Source organism: Dromaius novaehollandiae, chromosome 2 (assembly GCF_036370855.1).
Source record: "Dromaius novaehollandiae isolate bDroNov1 chromosome 2, bDroNov1.hap1, whole genome shotgun sequence".
Classification (NCBI taxonomy): domain Eukaryota; kingdom Metazoa; phylum Chordata; class Aves; order Casuariiformes; family Dromaiidae; genus Dromaius; species Dromaius novaehollandiae.
In genome coordinates this window covers 15031893-15049650 of record NC_088099.1, presented here as the reverse complement: position 1 = coordinate 15049650, position 17758 = coordinate 15031893, and the positions used below count along the sequence as shown (strand labels likewise).

At 38.8% G+C, this 17758-nt stretch overlaps 1 long non-coding RNA gene across 1 annotated transcript in view; it reads left to right on the top strand.

Annotated features, from left to right (window-relative positions):
• Positions 1 to 13470, top strand: part of LOC112984052 (uncharacterized) — a 155133-nt gene extending 141663 nt beyond the window's left edge. The window contains exons 8-9 of the long non-coding RNA XR_003259388.2: positions 2339 to 2387; positions 13099 to 13470. This is a non-coding gene — a long non-coding RNA (uncharacterized LOC112984052). The remainder of the gene's footprint in view (positions 1 to 2338; positions 2388 to 13098) is intronic.
• Positions 13471 to 17758: the final 4288 nt, after the last annotated feature.

The window sequence follows — 17758 nt, the reverse complement described above, 5'->3', positions numbered from 1 at the left end:
AAAAGTTCTTTTGTTTCAGGCAGCTAGGATGTCATCTTTTTCCCTTAGTTTGGATACTCAACCCATGATTTGAGAAATCCAAACAATTGTACACAGCTTTAATGGATTGTAGCCTACAAGTTTGTTCTTCGTGTTATAACTTCCTGAAGTTAAGTAATAAATTACTTTGTTAGGAAGTCAGAAAATGGTGCAAGGAGGCTATTAATGTTATCACATTAATGCTAGCCAAAATGTCTCCACCTGAAGCTGTATACAGAAATGAAAATCAAAGGCTCAGTGAAATATAACAGACATCACTGAATGATAGATTTACAATGACTGTCTTGGATAGCTTTCTCTGAGATTTAAAGCCAATGAATGTATTTTATCTGATTGTAACTTTTCCAGGAAAATAAAAGCTATGCATACAGTGTATGCTCCTTCAGACTTTACAGTATCAACTGTTTTGGCATAGTTACTAAAACAAATCAGTTATTTTTCTCCTACCTGATGAATACCATAGTAATTTCTGTGACCAGAACACTAGGCATTTTGATTATCTGCTATCGGCTAACAGTTATTTCCTGCTACTGAAAGATGCTTGCCAAATAAGTTTTTACAAACTACATACAGAATTCCTTGTTTTGGAGTCTCATGGTACTACTGAAAGACTCCAGGAACTGAAAAAGAGGAAATTTTCTAAGTCCTTGGTGAGAGATCACCATAATTATGATAAAAGAATGTTTAAATCAATGATGGAAGATTAGAATCTATCGACAATAATGACCACTGTTTTTAATCCTTAGTTCTTGTTCTTATCGCAAATTTACAAACTGGCAAATTTATAATGTTTTATCTGAATTTCAGTTCAACAAATCTCTATGTCTCACCAAAAACTGTCATCACACATGGTGTACAATATTTCACGGTAGTCTTATTATGTAAGAGATAAAATAGTTTCTCAGTTTTATAACAGGCTGTCCTCCTCACTTTTGAAAGCAGATACATCCTTAAACAAATTCATAAGATTAAACAGTGCAAAGATGGGGTTATGCCATGCTGTATCTCTTCTGTGTCTGGCTGTAGAACTTCAGTTCTGGTTTTTGAAATTATATTTTAAAAATAAATGCTGTTTTTAGATGCCAGTATTTTTGAAAAAATAGGCCAGTGGATTAGATACCTATGAGAAGAAGTGTAAGAAGGTATCTCTGTGTACTTTTATTGCTAAACCAGCTCAAAGAAGTGTTAACTAAGTATTCAGTTTATATGTCCATAAACAGCAAGAGTTTTATACCACCATATTCAAAGCAAAGTGGCAGGTTCAGAAAATAATCTCCTTTCTGTGAAATACTTCCCCTCATTCTATGCAGCCATATTTCATTAACTGAATTAATATTTATTACTTGTAGATGTTTTGGACAGTAATAGTATTTTTAATAACCCAATTAGTTCAGTATATAAAACCCCTAACAAATCTAAATGAAAAGTTCAGTCATTGTCCATCCTCTGCTTCTCTCTGATCAGCACTCTACATTGCAAAGGGAACAAGTTTTGGCAAACGAACAAGGCTGGTGTTGAGGTGAAGAATGTTTTCTCTTCATTTTTACTGGAAATTTCCTCCTCTTTTTTTTTTTTTTTTTTTCTGGGTTGCTTTCTTTTTAAGGTGAAGGGTAAAGAAGCTTTCAATCTCCAGCTCCCAATTACAAGGAAAAGACAGCTGAAATCTGTAAGAAGTGAGCATTGCATGTGTCTCTTGTGTGCATGTGTCTATGTATGTGCCTCTTATCCATCCTCATTACTGGCAGCACTCTGATGAATGCTAGTTAATTTAGACATTTAAGATTTTTAGATATTATCATTCCAGGAAGCATTCCTTCCCAAAGAATGAAACTTCTGGAAGTCTGGAAAATAATATTTGGTCTTGGTTCCTGTCAATCACATTCAGACCTAGATTTGACATTGCTGAGTGATGTTAATTTAAGGAAGGATTAATGAGTGGGAATGAGGTCCTGCTGTTGGGCACATTTGTGGACACCATTTCTATTTACAAAAGTTTCAGGTCTACATGCTAACTTGTTTTCAGACTTAATGGGCTAAAATTGCTCTTGCATTACTTAGGTGCTCTATTTTGATACCATCTTAGACAAAATGAAGAAAACTTTGTGACTGAATCCTTCTGTCAGGTAAGACATTTGTTACAGCCACAGACGTCTAAGTTTTGAATTCAATGGTTTTGCCTAACCACCTCAAATTCCTTGGTCAGGACACTGAGAGAATGATGAAGCAGTGAAATGGGTCTGTATGCCATGCTGATTTGAAGGTCGAAGAAATGTTGGGTTTTTGTTTGTTTTTATTTCAGATCATCTTATTGAGAACGTATCAAAGTGGAAGACCCTGACCTAAAAAGGGTAATATTGACACACTCTTGTATATAAATGCTAGAGTACAGAAAAGGTGCCCAAATGCATAATATTTCCCTTGTGCCAGCCCAGCGCTGGCCTCTCTGCTGCAGGTATGATGGGAAGGTCCCAGGCGCTCTCCCATGGTAGCAGGACCTGCAAGGCTGGGAAGCTGCTGGGACAGCGGTGAGGCCTCAGGGACCTGAGCACTCGCTGCTGTTTTGAATTCAGTTCCTGCTGGGGCCTTTTGGCTTTGCTTTTTTTGGAAATGATTCAATTAATTGTGACAATAAGCGCTGGTGGAGGGAATGGGGAAAAAAGAGAGGACTTAGAGAGGAGGAAGCTGTTGGAAACCAGTTTCTCTTTTAGCCGATGCCAGTCAGATAGTGAGAAAGGACTCATTAACTATAAACCACCTCTACAGACAAAAAGTGCGAGTTCTCTGCCATACGGATCAAGGAACAAAACATGAATCTGATAGCATGATAGACTAATTTTTTGTATGTCTTGTTCTTCTGGGACTAGTCTTAGCTGTATTTCTTACACAGGAAAGGTTTACTAAGTCAAGACAAAGAAGAAAGGGGGCTGTTTGAGATAAATATAGGTGCAAATAATAAATACCATTATTTAATGAGATGCTGAACACAGATGAGATTCAGGAATTCTCTCACTTGTAGACAATTGAGTATAAGATGTTCCAGGTTGCTGTCACCTCCATAAAGTTTTCTACATAGCTTCCAGCCCCAAGCATTAAGACATCATAGACTGGCTGCTGAATGACCTCTTCAGTATAACTAGCTAATTGTTTCAGTATAAAAAAACTAATTCAAACATTTCAAAGAATACTTCCAGCAGAATTATGTAGGTGATTTTCATATTTATGTTTTTGAACCTCTTGTAATCACATTTTCAGTTTTTTCCTGCTATTTTTTCTTTGCATGAAGACTAGAAATAGCCAACATAGAAGAATAAATGGATAAATAAACCAATGTCTTTTATAACCACATGAATGTGGGAACCAGGGCTTTAATTAAAAAGCTGATTATAATGGAGCTTGCCATTCAGTATACTTGCCTATATGTTCTGGGCCAGATGAAGTGCCTGTAGAGGGGCTTGCTGCCAGCAGAAATCAGCATGGATTTCTAGAAAATCGTGGGAATGATTAAATATCCACCTCTCGCGCCATGAATTTCAGACTGGAAAATAAGGTCAAAGTGCGTACGTATGTACACACACACGAGTGTACACACACACACACACACACACACACACACACACACACACACACACACACAGAGACAATTATGGTTCATCAGCAGAAGTCACTGCAGAGATTTGTACAGGTCATTCCAGTATCAGCGGGAGTGTTTTCATTGGGGAAGGAAAACGCTTGGGGCAAAGGAGTATTCTGCCAGCAGGAGTAGTACTTTGAGTGGTGGATGGACTGCTTTTGTTTCTATTTATTTTTCCCAGTGATGCTGTAATAACAAAAATACACTGATCTTTTTCAGAGCATTTTTGAAAAACAGCAGGTCTGGGACAGATTTGCTTTTAGTATCTGAATCAGAGCTAGCAGTCTTGAACTGCTAACCCCTTAGAACAACACAGACATGAAAGAGATGTGTGTATCCTTTCACCATGCTGAGATATCAGGATAATTACCCAACATACAGTTCCCTCTCAGAGCTTTTCAGTGCATTTTGAATGAAGAGACCATGAGGACAGCTGATTTTAATCTGAGAATCCACTTTAAAGGGGCTCAGGAGATTCAGTGCTAATAGAGGAGCTAAGTGATACAAAAGTATTCATTACTCCTCAAATGGGAAGATGAAAATGAGAATCCTTAGATAATACAGGGAGGAAATATATACCTGCTGATCTTCCCCCAGACTCAGAGAGAGACTGAATGGAGAGTATGGAAGGAAGCTGATGCCATCCATGACTGTCCTTTACCAGCTTTTTTCACTCATTCCAGTGGACCGGAACTCAGCGAATATTTAAGGACTAGAAAAATCTGGTATGGGATTGGAAGCTTCTTGTTCAAATGGGAGCTTCTTGTTCAAACAATTAATTTAATAGACTGAATGATAGTGGAGAGGTCTATAAAATTTATGTAACAGGCTAGTAATGAGGCATACTTAGACATGACTTACATGTGTGTGACTGTTTGTGGCTTTTGATAACTATATGTTTTATCTCACAATTCCAGCCCCATCTTTTGGGGGTTTATGGCTTCACCTGTCTTAATATTGCACCCAAGATGCAATATTGCAGGATAGGCCAGGTCCTTACTGGGGCTTTTAGAGACTAGCGTAATACAAATGGTAATAATAATAAATTACCAAAAAGAATAAGCCAAGAAGAATAACTTAGCTTTGCTTCTAATCTCTCCATATCTTCTCCTTTTGTTGTCAAATTTGTACAACAGGTCTACAACATTGTCTTGTGAGGTTCCTCTTCTCCTCTCATGCAGGCGTACTGCTTGACACTAAGGATGTTAGAAAGTACCCAGCATAGTTCAGAAGTGCTCATCAAGCTCTGTATAAAATGAAATTTATGCCAGTGATATTGATGCTGCGTAAGTAGAGGGAAAGAAATTTGAAAAAAAATCTTCAGCTACTTTCTTCAGGAAGGTTTGACCTTAAGAATCCTGCCTTTGGGAAGTAACAAAATTGAATCTGCTGTCTTATAATAAACATTGTAGAGTACTGGATACGCTCCTGTTGTTTATTTACAGTATTCTCTCTCCAAAAACAGAAATATCTCTTCCAACTAACTTTTGTCAGATTACCTATTCAGAAGCATAGTCACTGGCAGCAACAGTATTTACATATACAGTAGAACAGCACAACTGGATCACATTGTGTAAAACATGTCCTTGCCAGAAATCAGCCCAGTTGTATTTTAAAGGATGGGTAGATGTCAGCTACTTCACATTCTCTTTTCCTTCCTCAGAAGAAAAGAATATTTGCATACCACAAAGTATGCAGCAATCATTTTGATATTCAAAGTCTTTTTAATACCTTTTTCTCCCTTTTAGTTTTTACATTTTAAGGGTATTATAGCTATTTAATCTGACTTCCTACGCAGTGCAGAACTGTAGCATATACCAAATATCATGATGCTGTAGAGATTAATACATTAGAGTTTGACAGCTGAAAAGCTCTATTTTGTCACCTGCCTCATTCAGACTCTCAGCCCAGAACGATTCATTTCTCTTCCTCTTTAATTTTTGGAACAATTTGTTTTTATGTGCCCTAAATGTTCCTTTTCACATCCTGACTATGGTAGAGGCAGTTAAATACTTCCAGGCAAAGCAGTTGCTTAGAAAGGACAATATCCCATCAAATATTTTTTTCTGTGGGAGAAGGAAACAGCTGGAAGAGGCAGAAATGGTATTGCCCGATGGTGATGGTCTGATTGACCTGGTGATGAAAGCTCTGTGAGACAGGGGGAATGAGGCAGCTTTACTGTACATTGTATTGGTGACCAGAAAAATGGGTTTGAATTGGAAGCGAGTTAGATCCATTGAAAAGCTCTGACAAGTCAAGTGGAGTAGTCAGAAATGCACATGAAAGAGATGAATATCCGCCTCCCTCAGCCTTCTTTATTTCCTTCATATTCTTTCTGTACCACAACAAAGACAGAGAAAGGCTGGAGAGAGAAAAGAGGAATCCAGATTCCCTCAGAGAAAGTAGGTGCTGACTTGATTTTTATTTGAAATGCCTGGGTGCTGCCTAGCAACAAATTAACGGGGTACATATTGAAACAAAATGGCATATACTCAAAAATATAACTTAAAACCCCTTAAAATCTATTTGAAAAAATGGAACAAAATCTACTTTTTCCTTTTTTTCCACAATTTCAGTGCAAAGGAGGGCTTTTTCCATACTGAGTAATTTTGGCTTCTTGACTCCTCAGTTACCAAGGTTTTCCTTTCTTGAGGAAGTAGCTTTTAAGAGCTGTATGTGCTAGAGTTAACTGGGACCAAGATTTGCCCAAAGGAGTTTAAACTAGAGGGATGGTTTCAAAAGGTGATATAGTCAGGCTGACAACGGTGTTTGGGTGGATTTCATCACAGTGAGTTGACATAAGCTGCAAGTCAAACATGGGGCTGATGGGAACATTTCCAGGATGGCAGTTCAGAACTGCACTCTGGTGGCACAAAGGCACAGGTCATGGATGCCTCTGAAAGAGACAGGACCAGCTATGTGGGTGATAGTGACTGGTTTAGCATTAGTGAATCTATGCTGACTTATAACAGCTCAGACTTTGACCCTCAGTTCCCACTTTCACCTAAGGGAAAAGACCATCTTGCAGCAGGAACTGTCTTCTATGGACTGGGACTAAACTGAGTGGCTGCTATGGTCACGTCCTACTTACAGTTGCAGAGGCGGGATCTTCATATGAACTTTGATTTTGCACAGATGGATATGAAAACATTCCTATGACACTTTGGGCATCTACCTGCATGACAGCACTCATCGTGTCAATAGGCCTTCCACAGTTTTGAAAGCTATTGGGCCTCTCCCACAGCCAGACAGGACAATACCTGAAAAATCCAGCTAGTGTTGAACACTTGGAGAACATAAAACTTGAGAAATGAAACAGCTGGAAGACTTTTGTCCCGATCATCACTGCAGGTGAAGGAAAAGACAAGGACATACGGTTTTGTTTCTCTAGAACAGAAAACTAAAGGTAGTTCTGAAAATCTAAAAGTAACTGTTTAGTTAGAAGAAAGAGACATATAATTTTTGTTTCTATCGTGACTTCTTACAAAACGTTTCTCCGAATAGTCCCTGAACTGTCTCCTTCCTCCCATGAATGAACAGCACCTGCATGCTTGTATTTGCTGTCCTGCATACTATGATCCATGTATCCATTTAACGTATGTGCTCTGCTCTGGGAAATACACAGTACGAATGAGATCTGTGCTCTTTTGTTCAGCCAGGAACACCACAGTTCAAACTAATATACAAAGATAATAAAATGTGAGCAAGACCTCTAGCTACCTAAAAATGAAAGAATGAAAGAATGTTTATGAAAGCAGAGGGAAGCAAAGGGGTAAACCTTTTTTAGAAGAAAACAAATAAGAAAAAACTTATCCTCAAATCCAAAATCATTTTTCAGGAAAGGCAATGTCAAAGTTAAATCAGATGTTCTTTTACATCTCTCAGCCCATCGTAGTAGAGGGAATATGAAACTGCTCTTGTTTGCTACCTAATTTATTATGTGGTACCAGTGGATCAGACTTTTTAGGCTTGGCAGGTCTGAAATCTGGCAGCAAGAGAGCACATTAATAGACCTTTTTTTTTTTTTTTTTTTTTCCCCAAAATTGCATTTCTGGAACTGGATTCCCCAATGGAGCTGGAGTTCTGAGTGAGTGTCTTTATATCCCATCCTCCTGTGATGTAGGGAGCAAAATGTTTCTTTGAATGTTCTTTGTTTACTGTAACATGGAGACGTTTGAGCGTCGACTGTTCCCTTGTGTTTACAGAAGCAGTCACTTCCCCACTGCATGCTGTCCAGGAATTACCACGCTAGTCAATTTAGGATAAATTTGCAAAGTGGTGCACAGGGAGTCACACAGTTAAATCCCATTGATGTTAATGGGAGTCGTGCAGCTAAATCCCTGCACGTTGCTTTGTAATTTACCTCTTTGTGTTTCTCAAACCTGCTGGCTCATGACTAATCTGTGTCTCTAATAGAAAAACTCTTATATGTTTTGGTAGTATATGGAATAGACACAGTCTATCTGTTATTCACACTATATCTGCCATATAAAAACTAAATTCCAAAGTGCAGGCATTCTCTCTGGTGATTGATATTCTCATATATTTGCTTTTATTGTGTTGTCACAAATTATAGGGTTATAGTTAAAGCTAGCATCATTCACTCCAGTCCTCGAAACCCCAACTTCCCTCCAGAAGGAAATATATTTAAAGTTTTTGGATGCTAAATTAATCTCCCTGGGGGAAAAAAAGAAAAAAAAAACTTGTGGAAACAGAGAGCTTTTTTTTTTTAGTGAAAGTGTAGTCCATTAAAAATTTGCTTTGTCACTTCTGAAAATGTTTTAATTTGTTCTTTGGTCTCCAGAATGGCTTAGGGTAGGCACTTGAAATTTGTCCTGTTTTTTTTAAAGAAGTGCCTTTAGGTTTATTTGTGGGAGCAAAGGAGCAATCACAAAAAGTTAGCCAGTGTTTCTAAAAATTTAGTTAAAAGTGTGGTGGATACAGGCTCAACAGTGCTTTGCCACTGTGTGCATTAATGTCTCACTTGGATATTTTGGTGATGAGTGTCACTGGGCATGTTTATACCACAATGGAGTGTGGCGCAAAGCTCCTCCAGCTAGCTGTGAGCAGGCCGAAATGTCCACACTGTGTAGCCATGCAGGTATCAAAAAGTAAAAAAGCCATGTTGACACAGTGCTGCACCCATACTAATTAGCTGTGGCTCCAGCGAAGTTAATTAGTTCAGTTGCAGCATCCTGCTGATGTGGCAACACAGCTTCTCGTTCCAGAACTGGCTCAGGTAGCACTCTCTGAAGAGTCTTTACACCACCCTTCACTGTGTGGTGCGGACATGCCCGTAGAAAAGCTCATAAGATAATGACTAACTTTATCTTCAGTGCAAGGTTTGGGTAGTTCCCAGTAAATGAGGCTTAGAACTGCAGCACGAATGCTGAGAAGAAAAAGAAAATATTGCCTCATTTATAGTGCTGATTCATCCACTGAATGGAAAATAAGTTATGAAAGCATATCATTCAAGACTATGTCCTCAGACATATATGCAGGGCAGCTAATTGAGATTGAATAGGCAACCTGAAATAGAAATTCCATAACTAGTCTGTTGGTCACTGGAAGGTCTGGGACATACAGTTTGGCAACACAGATCAAACTGGTAAACCTTTCACCAGCAATTGGCCTACCAGGAGTTTATTATCATCTGGACCAGGCATCATGTGGGAATAAGATGTACCCATAGCAGGAGGTTTCTATGTGATTACTACCAATAACAACATTTTTGCTTTGGTCTTGGGTTCAAAATCATGATCAGCAGCAACATTTAACAGTTGCTTTTTTTGAGTACACCTCCATCCAGTCCTAAGTCATCATCCTTTCATCTTCTTCTAGCACTCCATTGCTGCTTAGTTAACAACAACCGTTCTGAAGAGTTCCATGTCGCCTGGGTGTCTGTGTGGGTATGATGGAGGTGAGAAGCAGGAGTCTGGGGCAGACTACTTCCCTGCAAAGAGTAACAGCAGCATCCACAGACGGAATAGCAGCTGTAGGAGCAGCCCTGCTTTTACCTCAAGCCCTAGACTGTAGTGCAGGACAGAATCGAGCAGAACTTTATAATATTCTTTCTTCTATGGTTTAAAAAAAGCATTTTTGAGTGTGTGACTACTGTGTTTTTAGAAAGACACCTAATATTGCCACATATTCACAGGGATAGCAGGTCTGCATGACATTTGCGTCCCTCCTCCTCTTGCAAACTTCCAGGCACTGCTTCAAAGTACAGAAGCACAAACATTTGTCAAGGAAACAGTTGTATGAGCATTTTGACTTGGGAAAAATAATTTGTTTTTCTCTTAACTTCATTCAAGGAAATTGCTACATAGCTCTGGCTGAGAGGTCTTCGCTTTTCCCTCCCTCCTCCTCTCTTGCTCTCCCTCCTCTCCCCTCAAAATGCATATGAATGAATAGTGCTAGCATGGAAAATATTGGGTGATGTGTTGAAGTTCAGGAAAGTTATAAGCAGTGAAGAAGTTTCTTATACAGAGAAAGTGAGGTCATTTTAGCCAAAATTAGTGCCAACTCTTCAGACACTTTTACAGTCAAATAAAACAGGACGTGTGTTAAAGAGAAGCTTATTAAATAAGCAGTCATAGAAGTTGGGGAAGTGTCCTTGGGAGTCTGTACCTACATTCAACCTAGACAGCTCCTGGTCTAATACTTTAAAAGTACCTTTTTGTTAAGGACTGGTTTCTATTTTTTCATCTTTTTGAGGCCTTAATGATGGCAAATGCTAACTTTTCCTGACTGGATTGAGAAATTCTCTCTATACGTGTTTTTCATTTAAAATGGTACAAGACAATTTTTTGGCTGTTTTTACCCCCCTCTAGTCCCTTGCAATTGCTAGAACAAATTGCTTGTACAGTAGTTTACTGAATTCAGTTCAGTAAAAACAGTTCAGCAAGCAGGTGTGAACACATTTGTGCTGTGGATGGGAAGAAGAATATCTGTGTGACACCAACTGCTGCTTATGGGGCTACTGCTCTGTATTGTCCTCCTCCTCACCGTAGACAATAGCTGGTGGAGGTGACTCCAGCTTAGGTGGGGGGATGACACGAGGGATGAAAAGCTGGGGAAAGCTGTGGGATGGAAGGGGCACCACCCAGAGAAGAGGCTGAAGCTAAACCGTATGGTTTTGTTTTGGGACCTGGCTTATTCGTAAGGTAGCTAGAAATGTGGAAGAGGGAAGATAGGGAAACAAAGAGGATGACAGTTGTGGAAAGTTGGAAAAACAGGGTAGGGTAATGCTAATGCCAATGCTAATGCTAGATGCATCTGCTTGCATGGATGTAGATGTACCTCTCTGAGTTAGTTATCCTGAACTGCCTTAGTACTCACTGGAGGCAAACATGGTCTTTGACTTCCCTTTCAGGATAACCCGAATTACTCTCTAGAGGTGTTTTTTTTGTCTCCATTAACTAAAGGAAGTGTCCTGAACTGCCTTAGTACTCACTGGAGGCAAACATGGTCTTTGACTTCCCTTTCAGGATAACCCGAATTACTCTCTAGAGGTGTTTTTTTTGTCTCCATTAACTAAAGGAAGTGTGGGCTGCTCCCCTCAGAGATGGATGTACAATAATTTCACTTGATTTAGCTTATTCTTAATATATTTGAAACTTCAAAGTATTCAGGATTTTTAGAAAATAGTATATTTTTTTAAGTTTTAGAAACATGAAAAACCTCTTAGTCCTCCTCTGTAATCCACCTACACTGGGTTTCTTGCTCTGTTTGGTCCACTGAATATGGGAGTTTTCAAAAAGTGATATAATTTTTAAGCCAGACTAAGAGTGTTAGCAGGAGAAACAAATCCTTGGGAAAGGTTAGAATTTGTTGTTTATAATTCAGTCCTATAAAATAGATCTACATTTTCTTTCACCTTTGGGATATGCAAGTTAGAGTCTCCTGCAATCCTACACAGTAGAAAGAATGGGGGACTCATCTGTATTTGTATTAGAAACTGGGCTGTAAATCTTGGTCTTCTTGGCATTTTCTGGCTTCAGAAAGGTTACAGACATATGGGACTCTCATAGAGGATTCATTTTTCTGTTTGACAATGGTGATATGCTGAGATATGGAAGAGTGCGACATATGTGGTTTCTCCCCAAATTTATGGTTGGGGGAGGGGGCAGAGGTGGTTGGTGGATGTCTACTCCTTATCGTGTTTTGTCAAACTGGCGTCCATGTATTATATCCTTCCACTTGGATCTTAGGCTTACATCCTGGGCTCTGGATTTGTTAACCTCTGCAGGCATCAAATCTATTCATAACAAGTGTTTTTGATTGACATCCAAGCAGCTGTGAGAAACTGAAAGGGAGAAACTGAAATGGCAACTGCTGACTGGTTGTGTTTCTCAGCGTTGCACCAGCTTGTTATAACAGTGAAACCTGATTTAAGAAAAATAAACAGTAGGAGCTTTACAAACTTCTGATTCAGTGTTGTGAATAGAAAGTGAATGTTCTGACCTGCTTCAGCCATGGCAAAAAGAAAAAAAAGAAGAAGAAAGAAAGAAAATAAATAAATAAATTCTGATTGAAAAATAAAAGGACAACAGGGATGTAGTATACAGGACTGCAGGAAAGAGATGGTATAAAGCTGCAGGAAGAAACTAAGGGAGACTCAGGAGCAAGACTCCTGTATTTTTGCACTATTTATGTTTTCTATTGCAATGAAACTTAAACTGTTGTTATACTAGGTATGCTATAAAGTTGGAGGGAGAATCCTAGCCACAAAGAACTTCTGTCAGAAAGGCAACAGAGACCCCAGCCAGTCTGGGTCTTACACAAAATTGCACAGGAGTGGAATTACAGCACAGGCCCCTCCTGCCCATTTCAGTGGTTTTGGCCATTCTACTGCTTTCTGCTCTTGCTTCTCCTGGTAGTAGGGGTTCCCCAAATTGTCATTTATCTGCCCATCCAATAAGATCTCTTCAGTTAAAGAGATCCAACAGGTCAAAATATTCTAGTTTAGAGGGCAGGTTAAAAAAATATGTGTACTTATTAGTAAAGGCTAATAAATATCACTGTAGGTGCAGACAACTAATCAGGGATGCTTAAGGTATCAATGAAAACCTGTGGCTGGAAGGGTTAAAAGAAGTAAAGAATTCCTTAAATGTGTCAGGAACAAACAGCAGTTCAACAATGGTATCAGTCTGACACGAGATAAGAGTAGTAATCACAACACAGCAAAGGAAGTGTTCAACAAATATTTTTTGATCTGTTCCTGGAGAAAAGCAGGATGATGTATTCCTATGATAAAGCATTAAGGAAATACTTTCTATTGAGCCAGCAGATAGGGAGGATCATAAACATAAACCATGGAAGTTAAATATTTTTCTAAAATTAACAGGACTGGCACCCTTGAGTGCCAAAGGAGTCAGACTGAGGAGGTTCTCTGTCTCTGAACATTTTGTTTCATTTGTTCACAGATCTTGGAATACTAGGGAACTTCAGGAATCCCTCAGAAACTGATAAAACATGCTGCTCTTCAGAGATGAGTAATGAGAGACAAGTCACTGGTCGTTGGCAAAACTGGAGAAAGGCTATTCTGGAAAATAATATACGTAGTATTAAAATGTGATAACAAAATTAATGTAATTAACAAGATTTTATGAAAAGTAGGACATTGCAAAATCTATTTCATCAGATTGCAGGGATATCTGATTAAAGCAAATGTCATGTCTAACATAAGCGTCTCACTTGCATGTATGTTCTAGTGAAGTGCTTAGTGGAGCCTGTGAGCACCTATGTACATATATGTATCCTTTATATAATAAAGAGATGGAATCCTTTGAAAGTCATTAGCAGTTTCCATCCCTCGAAGTTCAAGCACTTACACCTGCATTCCTCTCTCCACTTTTAAAGCAATTATGTATTTAATATAAGCTAGTCATCTAGGCTTCTTCTACAGAGGGACATAGTTGCCTTCAGTAGATGGTTAATGCTGTCCTAAAATTATTATCTAAAGTAGGATATCTCAAATGGTCTGAAGGGACACATCTCTCCTTCCTTGCCTAGGGAGCCTGGACAGCTAGTTTAATCTAGATACAAAGCTTCAGAGAAATCCAGCTCCTAATTTAGTCAGGATCTCCCTCCCCTCATAGGTACTATCTGTGCATTGATTCTGAAGGCTTATTAGAAATAGTGGTTACTAGGCACAGATTAGGGTCTTATGTTAAGTAGATTGGACACACTTTATCTTGACAGATATTTCACGAGTCCTACAAGACTTTCAGATCTATTTTAAGTCTGGAAGTTTTGAGAAACTGTAAAAATATATATTAGATAGGTACTCCTACCCATCCCTTTAACAAAATAACAAAGTGCATAGCATCCTAAAATATTCACTGCACCCCACTATATTTTTCGACTCCTGGCTTTCCAATAAAAATTATTTATAGGTTCATCCAACTACAAAAGAAGGTGAAAGTGACGTAGAAAGTACACAGAAGTATGGAAACTGTCAAGAAGAAAAGAATGAATAGCATAATACAGTACTCTGCAAATGAAATAAAAAAGTGATTTGCTGATAGATCTCCAAGTGTTACGTATGGGAATTCATTATTCTGAGGTGTGCTTCTTGGCCAAATATTATTTAATACTTCTGTCAGTGATATGAAAGGAAGTGTAAAATAAATGCTGGTAGGATGTATATATCACAAAGACTAGTAGAAAAGTTATTAATAGGATAAATAAATAATGCAGATCAGTGTGGATTATTTGGCAAAGAAACACTGAAAAAATTCCTTTAAATACTGCCAAATGGAAAGCCACACATCTGGGAAGAAGAAACACAGGTCAGTTTTACAGTATGTCAGACAATGCTCTGGAATGTAAGAAAGGCCTTCCAGACTATGGTAAGAGCTGTCTGAACATGAGTTTTTACCATGATGCTATGAGGAAAAAATTATCCCTGGATGAGACTAGGGAAAGTTAGGCAGGAGCAAGGAATGGTATTCTGCAAATACAATGTGTAGCATCACTGCCATAATACTGAATCCTGTTCCTGTATCTATGTTTTAGAAAGGATATTAGCAAGATGGAATTAAAAGTGCTACAGGAACAATCATCTGCCTGAAGGATTAGGTCTGTGAATTGCTTGGGGTGTTCAACAGAGGTGGCCTCTGATTTGATCACATTCAACCAATATCTTCATGAAGGAGGAGAAATCCAGTGGTAGACTTCAGTACAGAAAAAAAAGGCCTAATCTAATCCCAGTGGTGAGAAGAAAGATAAAGGTAAGAAATTTTCATTAAATTCAAAGATGGATGAAACAACAAGGAATGAACTGCAAATTTTGACAGTGAGAGTAAGTAAACATTGGGCCAACGGTGAGTGAGTTGTGACAGATTATCTGTCAATAGAAGTGTTTTAAAATTAAGAGTAGGTGTTCTAAAAATGCTTGAAGTCAGACAGACATTGTGGAGTTGGTGCAAGAATTACCAGGTGGAGGGCTGTTCCCTTGATATGCAAGTGTCAGACGCCATAACCACAACAGTTCTAGACTTGAAACTGCAGACTATTTATAAACATTTTGTAAAAGATAATATGTATCAAGTCAACTCTGTCCTTAACCGCTCTGCTCTTTTTGAGTTTGTTGCTTCTTGACCAGTCCTATGATGACGTAAGGTCTCAGTTTTTAGACAAGTGTATGTTTTGTCTATATTTATTGTTGCAGTTCTTTCACTATTCATGTTTATTTCTATGCACTTTGTTCTTCTTAGTGCAATAAAGCACACTGAATTCCTAGAGAGATAATGAGTTCTATTAATGTAGTGAAGAAACTTTTTCAAGTATAAGTCCCATAATGCATGCCATAATGTGTTATTTGGGACTGAGTCTAACTATCTCATGCTTCCTCTTGTCTTTATTCAATATCAATTTAGCAAAAAAATCAGACTAACAGAGAAAAATGAAGTATCCAGTGGGCTCCAGTGTATTTTTTTATATAATAAATTTAGATTAATGGATTTTAAAAGAAGGACTTAGGCAGTTATAGAAGAAGGTGTGAGTGGCATAGGAAATACACAGGAACACAGAAGCTGCTAATCAGAAAAGACAAAATTACGAAAATGACAAAAATTGGTTTTGCTCCTATATATTAAATTAATGAGAAGTACACAAACAGTCTCCTGAGACTAAGAAGAAATAGCTTATCTCAGGCTAGTCCCAGAAGGAAAACAATGTGACTGAAAATATGATTAATAAAGTTCTCATTAGTAAGAAGACAGTAAAAGTAATAAAAATAAACAATAAAAAATAAAAATATAAAAAGAAAAGAAATAGCTTTAAGAATGATGACACAGACCATTAGATGAATGATGGAAAATGAAATGCCTATAGTTTAGTAAAAGTTTGGCAGAGCTTCTCTTTCTAGCCTGTAGTGTCTTGTTAGATGACTCTTCAGCAGAGCCCAGTCAGTTTGTCTCTTCTTGGTTTTACTGCCAGTGAGCTCTGCAATGAGAAAGAAATATTAGTCCTTACACTAGGCCAGGAAAAAGTTTCTCTGGACGTTGGCAGTAATATTTCCGGTACAAGAGGACATTCAGGCTGTTTGCACTGCCTTCTGCTCAGCTCTCCTTGCATCCTCCGCAACTCTGAGGTTAAGTGCTGATAAATTCTGTAGTTGTCCACTTTTTAAAAGGATAAACTAACTACCTGATGGTCAAATTGTATGAAGCTCCTATCAAAGATAATAGGCCACATACTTAATTTGCTTGGGGTATAAATTAAAGCAGAAGAGCAGCAGTTGGATTTAATCAGTCTGGCTCTCTATTAAGCTCCATCCATTACCACCATCCGGTCTCGTGTGTACTCTGTGCCATGAGATGGAGAGTGGCTCTTCTGATGTGTGTTGCCCTTCACAGTGCAGCTGGCTTCAGACTGGGAATGGTCCTGGCACCTCAGGTCTTCTCCGCAACTTTTAAATGATTAAAAATTGGCAATTATTGTCAGAAAGATGTACTGTGCTACTCTGGGCTGGATGGGCTAAAACAGCAGCTGAAATAGATCTGGCTACATTGCTCCTTGATAGTCCTTAGATTATATGCTCTTTGAGGTGAGGAGTGTTTGAAACAGTTTCTACATTATCTTGCCCAAATGGGTTCTGGTCTGGGGCTGCCACTTCTCAGTACCACTGCGCTCCAAATCATTCATTTCATTACTCCTGGTTTGTGGTGTGTCCTGGGAGAAAAACAAGCTAACTGCCAAAAAGTAGATCCTTAACATTTTGAAAAGGAAATAAAATATGATAATAATGCCAGACAGCTTTTTTTTTTTAATACAGAAAAGGAACTTTTCCTTTTCCTTAAACATGACTTTTTTTTTTTCATTTTCTCGTACATCTCTGTATTTCTGGGTATCAGCCAAGGCTGAAAGCAGGAAGTACAAATAAATTTACAAGAAAGCCTTACTCATGATTTTCTATTCAAGTGCGTAACCACAACAACAGGAGTCAGCTCCGCTCACCTTAACAGCCTGGAGGGTGCAGGTACTAAGCCTCTACATTTTATGAGGGATACAAAGTACTAGGAAGAAGTGGTGACAGGAGGAAAAAATATGCAGGGTACAAGGTATAACAGCAATTCAAAGCAGATTAAAAAATAAGAAAGGAGTGAATCTTTTTCTCTTTTTATTCTCTTTCTTTTGCTTAGGCAAACCACCTGTAGTCTTAACTAGCCTTGCAGAATCATACAGAGTTAGACTCAGGATGAAGCTTGTTCAATGGCCTGATTGCTTATTATGCAATAAAATCTTTAAGTCCTATAGTGTGATGCAAAGGAACCATGAGACAAGAGCAGACTTGGGAGTCTCCCCCAGACTCTGTTAGGGAAGGTGCAGGGGTCCCCTGCCATGCTCGGGTCCAGCCGCCCATCAGAGTCTCAGGCAAGCTCAGTTCTCAGGCGGTGGTACTGGCTTCTGTGCGGAGGAGTGCTGGTCTGGAGGAGAACAGGCAAAAGGGGCCAAGCAGATCAGTGGTGTAAAAGCAGAATCGAGTGCCACTGCTGTGAAAGGCAGGATGAGTGTCTGCGGCACTGACCAGGAGAGTGAAACGGAAACAAGCCTTGGGCACCAGTCTTCCGCAGTGCT